The sequence below is a fragment of the Corvus kubaryi genome, unplaced genomic scaffold (assembly GCF_017639235.1).
Source record: "Corvus kubaryi isolate FWS band 111438036 unplaced genomic scaffold, C.kubaryi_AGA036_p1.0 71, whole genome shotgun sequence".
Lineage (NCBI taxonomy): Eukaryota > Metazoa > Chordata > Aves > Passeriformes > Corvidae > Corvus > Corvus kubaryi.
Window position 1 is genome coordinate 8,522,007 of NW_024582059.1, and position 7,158 is coordinate 8,529,164.

Consider the following 7,158-nt stretch of genomic DNA (forward strand, 5'->3'; position numbering starts at 1 on the left):
TAAGTGTCTCATAAGAATTTTTTGGTTTTCTCTTACGTTTCTGGTTTGGTTTTTTTCCCCATTGTAAAATCTTGCCGTTAACAGCACACTATCACAACTAATCTCTGGGAAGATATGCCAATGCAGAGGTGAAAGTAAAAATATCTGTGCTGTGAACTAGTTCTGGGACTGAACAACTGAAGCGGTTTTTCAGAACTAAAAATAAACTTCTGTTGAGCAGAACTCTGTACATTTCCATGCTAACAAGCAAGCTGTCTCTTGACGGAAAAAAAATTTTAAAATAAAAATTATTTATGTCAAACAGGTAAATGGTGAACCCAAAAAGATTTCTGTTATGGAAAGATCATAATAATAAGAGTAGGAGAGCTGATGTTTCAAATCATAGAAGTCCTTTTAATCTTATGTCCTATTTTTGATGTGGTTTTTAAAAGTACAGTGTAAAATGTCTGCAATGGGTAATTGGACAAAACAAAAACTTTCTACATTTTGGATACTTGAAGAAAGGAATTATTATCTTGTCTCATGCAATTCTATCTATTCCTACAACTTAATTTATTTTTAATGTTGGTAAGGGCTTGAAATCCATACTATAATTTCTGCAACAATTTTTCTCGTACTTATTTGTGTCATAAAATAAATTATTTTAACATTTGCTTGATGCTTTTTGTGTGATTGATATACTTTTTATTTTTCTTAAATGAAAAATATAATAGGACTGTTTGACTGATAGGCATTTAAACTCTTACTCACTATAACTTAAATTTTACTTGATTTTCCCAGTGACAGAAGCCCTGACAAAATTATAAAACTATTAAAGTGATCTAAATAAAATGCACTGCAATAAAATAACCATTTTTTAAACTAAATCCCTATCATGAATGTCTTTCTTTTTATAAGATTAAGAAGGTTTTTTCACTTTTAAAGGCAAACTTTAAAAAAAAAGAATAAAAACTTCACACTGTGCAGCTTAGAACAATGTGCTTATAAATGAACCTATGCCCTAATTCTCAGTTACGTGTGGACACACTCAAACCTGTTACACTGCCAGTTTAGTGTACAGCAGTGACTGTGACCAGTGGTGTTGGCACAAGTGGAACCTGATGCCTGTGTGCCTTCTGATACTGCTGTACGGCTCCAAAGGGAAGCACCCCTATGGAAGAAGAAGGATGGAGCTTTCATACTTTCATTTACTTGGTGACTGTAGTGGTTTTTGTTCTGCTTTAATGAGGAGGGAGCAGCAAAGCAGCCTGTTGCCATCAGCCACCTCCCCACGCTGACAGCTGGCCAAATTGCTCCACCGAGCAGCCTGGCACGGGGCTCCCCAGCTCCAAGGGGTGGAAGGAGGAAATACACTGCCCTCTTCCCCTCCCCTGCTTTGGCCCTGACCGCCTTGGTCCCCAGCCCAAAAGCAGGATTAGCACTGGCATTGTCATTGCAGCTTTCCTGCTTGTTCAAAAAGCTCTTGGCCTCGAAGCCTTGTGCAAAGGATGTGAACGAGATCATACAGAAACTATTCCAGACAAGAAGGAGAGATTCAGTCTTGCAATGTGGAATGTTACGAGAAGCTGTCATCCCTGGATTAAGGAGTTTAGCTGTTAGTTCTGCTGTGGTGGAAGGCATCTTTGCAAAGCTTATGTGAACACTGTCCTGAATCCTGTGCGAGGTCATAAAGCAAATTATAGTGTTGATTAGCATGGAAAACCACTGTGAGAATTTCCATTCTCTGCTAGAGTTCAGTGTTCATGAACTAATTTTATCTGTTGGGATATAAAAGGAAGTCAAGTCTCTGATGCTCATCAGCTTTGCAACAGGTTCAAATTTGAAAAAGATCAGCTGATTTCTCCAGGGTTCTAAGGTAAATGAATTAAGCATATATGTTATGAATAGTTTTGTGTATGGATGAAATATTAAACTGAGAACGTGTCTTCTCCATGCCGAGAATGATGATTACTCAGTCCATTTCCCATGGGCTGGTATTTGTCCAGTGTCCTTGTTTGAAATACTAGTTCTGCCTACTCACTACAATGACAGAATCAAATTCCTACAATACTCATAAATTTAACTGTAGAGGAATATATGACCAAGCATATACAGAGGTTTTACTATCACTGGTGCATGTTAGCCTTGGGTTTCAATGTCTATGATTTGCAGATCCAGAGCTGCTTCTCAGTATTATTGCTTGGGATTCTGAACATGTGGGATTACCACATGGTGCTGTGATTGCTGAGGGAAAAACACCTATTTTTAATAGAAAAAAGGTCCGAGTCATAAGTGAGTAGAAATTAGAGAGTAACACTAAAAGTGTATCCCAGATATGTCAATAGAGAGCAGACTATAACATTCTTGTTAGCTAGTATTTGCCTTTTAACATTTTAGCTTGTTGTTTATGAATGCAGGTAAGTGAGGTGGAGAGGTGATTTGACAAGTACTGGGGATTTGACAAGTACCATACCTCAGCAGGGAACAGTCCACCAGTATATGAAATCTGATGTCTTCATCATCTCCAAAGGGCTTTTCATTCTGCATAACGAGTAAAACATTTCTCACAGGTGACAGAAAAGGTGCAAGGCTAGAGAGGAATTTCAGTGATTAAGAACTGACCTGAAAAATGGGTGTAGAGTTGATACTTCAAATATAGACACTGGCATGAAAAAAGGAATAAGAACATGATGAGAATAAAAAGCGACACTGAAGTCAAGGCTGGCATTGCTCATGGAACAGATGGAAGAGGTGGTAAATGAAAAGAGAGAGGATCAAGGCTGGCTATTATAGTCTAAAGCAACAATCCAACACATTTGAATTAGCTGTGCTCCACAGAGGGAATGAGGAGTAAAATATGAGGGTGAAATCAAAATAACCATATAGAAAAGGAGATTCTGATGGCAACGCGTTGGAAAACCAGATGGAAATCAGTCAAGAAAGGAGAAAGCAAAGAAGAAGAGAAGTAGCAGGTAGGCAGGGGAAGAATTAGAACAGGAATAAGAAATGTATCCCTTGGGTCTGAGACAAAGCAATGGAAGTTTTTTATACCACTGGAAGAAAAAGAAAGATATTGCCAGACAAGAATCAGGGATTTAGCATGCACCGTCTAATCTGAAAGTGTTTCTTTTATATTTTTCCAGGGGCTTAATAATATAATTTGCTATAATCTCAGTAGAAAAAATTGAAGTAATCCATAGATTTTCCACACACATGGTTTATTTAGCATATACTTAAGTGATTTTATTGGCAAAATAAATATAAAGTTTCTTGCAAATAGAAAGAACACAAGCAGCTCAAATAAAAATGGTAAATCCCAAATTGCTATAAATTTCTCATAACAGTTAGCTAAGCTGGTAACAAACTGCACTGTCACAGCTACTACCCAGCAAAGGGAAGCAAAAGCTGTATGATTATTACTAATTATTTTACATCAGTTATACCAGAAGGGTCATGATGTTGCTTTTTCCATCACCAAAATCACGAAATAGAAGGCAGCCAAAGCTGTTCCTTAGAGCGTGTCCTCCCTGGGTGTGAGTGCTGTTAATGGGAACAGTACGTGTTTGCTAATCAGAACAGGAAGCAGAATGAGCATGGAAGATCAGGACGTACTTTTTATTTTTAAAAAGACTCTTGAGATCCAGAGTGAACATATGGGACTACACACTTCAAAAAAGATTTGGAACTTGGAACCTTCATTTGTATTTTCTCTTTATTTACATTTACTGGTATTTGAAAAAGTTCTGCAGATTACAAAAATCCAAAGACAATAATCTTTATTGAAGGGAAGTATTTCTTGATCAGCCATGGAATCAAAGGATTCATACATTGGTACAGCATTTTTGCATCCTATTAAATCTGCACACTTTAAGGTTTTTTTATAATGAAGAAGATACTGAAAATAATTCTGAATAGAAATCCCAAGGATTGATAAAATAAAAGACCAGAAGGCCCACTATAACCATTTAGTCTGAGCTCTTGCCAAGGGCCTTCTCAGAATTTTACTTTTTTCAACTAGGATATGTAGAAGAGTCTGGTTTTAACTGAGCATTTTGCAGGGCTGAGGAATTCATTACACTGCTCAGTATATGACTGCATGGTCAATGACACATTACTAAAACAACAAAACAAAAGAGAAACTTAGTTTCTAATCTGAATGTGATGATTATCAGCATTCAACAACTGAGTTTTTTACTCCATCCTTCTCCTCAAATGTTTTATATTGTCTAAGTTAGTTTCCTGTAGCATGTGCTCCATGTCATCAAGCCATTCCTGAACTATGTTTTTGATAAGTATATGGAGTGATCGCTAAATGTTTCTGAGCACGAGGCAAAAATTTCCAGTTCTTCAGTCTTTTCCAAGTTTCTTTCTGCATCTCGTATTCAGCTGGTGAAACATATGAACATTTAGTTGAACTGCAGCCACTGTCTCAACCAGGATTGTGCCAGGATGAATTGCAGAGGAAATGTATTCCTGATAAATTTTACTTCTGATTAGCACATATATCAGCTCTTTTTAACTTCCTCACCAACTTCTGCCTTACGTTCAGAATATCCATTAGACAATATTAAATTGTTAAACCAAGTATAGCCATGATTCTTTGCAGTAAGTAGCAAACCTCTCCTGGAGTACTATGGAATCAGGATTAGGCACTTGGGGTTTTCAGGAGTCTGACATCTTTTTATTCCATATCTGGTCTTCTGTCATCTGCCATTGTTTTCATTATTATTGCACTGCTGTGTTCCTTTCAACAAGTGATTGATGCTTATTATTAACAGTCTCCCTGTTGATGCTTTGTTCACATTCTGAACTAATGCATTTTTATATGAGCTCCTTTAATGGATTTAGAAGAATGCATATAAGAATATAATCTTCTGTTTTTAAGAATACAATCCTTACTTACCTCTTGCAAGATTCTTTTCCCTGGAGTAAAAAGTATTGAATGTGATTCCCAGCAATGCAGTCTGATTTTCTCACGCACAGTGTTAATGAGTATGTCTATTTTTAGTACATGATCATAAATTACTATCACCTATAAATTCCTTTTTTCTCCTTTGCCCACTTGCATCTTTTCTATTCGATGGTTATAAAAAATAGAGAGTAGAAGAAGCCCTTTAAAAAAAAGTATTGACATTTTTCACTATTACTAAATTCTGATTAAACTGTTTCCTTGCTGATTGGCTAGCCCATGCTGTCCTTTCGTACTTACTCATATGAGTTGAAATCTTTTATTTGTCCCTGGCACACCAACAGTGGAATATGGCCACATGGTTTGACTTTTTTTTCCTACATGTTCTGACATGACAGTACAAATTTGGAGTAGTACATGCACATACATACACATGCACACATTGAACATGATGTATACCCATACAGGCTCACAATTCTGAAATGGAAAAATACGCATTAGAAAGTCAACAGCCAGGGCGGTATCAGCTGGGATTGCCGTGGCAGCTGTTACTAACTCATCACAAATAGTCTGTACAGAACCCCCAGCTGTAATTGGTAATTAACTTCTTTACTCAGATCATTTTTATTTTACCTACCTGCTATGCTATATTCTGTAGGTCTTTATCTTGGAAGACATAGCAAGGCCAATTCATGACAGAGACTGGGCTCAGGACCTTCATCTATAAACTATTTGACTCAGGTAAGGTTGCTCATTTTGCAGTGCCCACTACAGTGGGATCAAAACTTAGTATAGCATTTACCCATGCTTTAGTATAAACAATAAATAATATTTTGTTGTCTAAGCAGCTAAAACATGCATCACCATGAATTATTTTTACTGTGTCCAACAAAGGTCTTAATGCTTATGTGGAATAGCACTGTTCTCTATAACGCAAAAAAACCCAAACACCCAAACCAATAAATAAAAACCCCAATGCCTCAAATAACAGTTTAAAGATTTAAATCCTTTCCATAAATGCAAATACAGCTAATTCAAAAAGTAGGATTCTTCTAGATTTTATTTTTATGCTTTACATCACCCAAATCCTTTTTATATGTTAGTTCATTATGCAGCTATAATGTATATTGGCAAATACGAGGTCTTTGCTTCATTTTAGTCTCATTTGTTATACATAAAGGGGATGCTTTAGATTTTGGTGAAAAAAAGAAGCATACAATTTATCTACACTTCTCTTAAAGATAGATTGGCAGTTTTACACTGAAATATTTATTAGAAGTAAATGTCTGTATATCTTATTGTCCAGGATGCAGTGGGGACTGCCTGAACACAAGCTTTCCCCTGACAGCTTAATCTGTTGATTGTCACAGTGACGCTGCCTGCCCCTCTCACAGAATTCAGCAGTAGGTTTTACCATGCAGTGCAAAACGTGGCTTCTGGGAGAGACCAGGCTGGGGGAGAGAGTGAGGAAGGGCTGTAGAAACTCTGCCATTCCACCCCGATAAGCCCACAGGGGCTTTATGCTCAGGATGTTAAAGCTTGCTCTCTTTTTCAGGCTCATCTCATTTTGTGGGTGAGAGAGAGAAGATGAGATAAGTACAGACAGAAGCTTGTACAGAATTTCCTGGCGAAATGACTCAAATGAAACAAAACTCATCATGAATTAGTGATGAGTAAAGGGCTTCAGATTGCCTACTTCCTATGTAGGATATGTACTCATATTGATGTCTGAATACCTGAAGCTTCAATCCCCTCCTCTGGGAAAGGAGAATGAAAACAATTTAATAATAATAAAAAAATAAAAAAGGGGGAAAAGGAAATGCAACGCAGGATCAGTATCCTTTCCTATGTGGATATTTCCCATCATTAACTAAATATAAATTAATAAAACAATATGCCAGAAAATTATCACTTAATAGCAAATTCATTGTCAAGGCCACAGGAATGCCACATTGCCTTTTCTTCTATAAATTGTGCGTGTGTGTGTGTGTGTGGTGCACAGCAACAGACTTTGTGCCAAACTGAGAAATGTTAAATTTAGCTTGCAGTAAATAGCATGTCTAGCTAATACAGCTGGAACCCATCTTGGAAAGAAAAAAAAAATCCCCATTATGCATGAAAATGAAATATCAGAATAGCTTTAACTCTTCCTGCACATTAACTTCTACGGTTTGGGTACAGCAGCTAAAACAAAAAAAATAGGAATGTGCTTTTCAGGTGTATTTCTGAGGTGGCTCCATCCTGGGGGAGGCGGGTGAAATAAATAAATA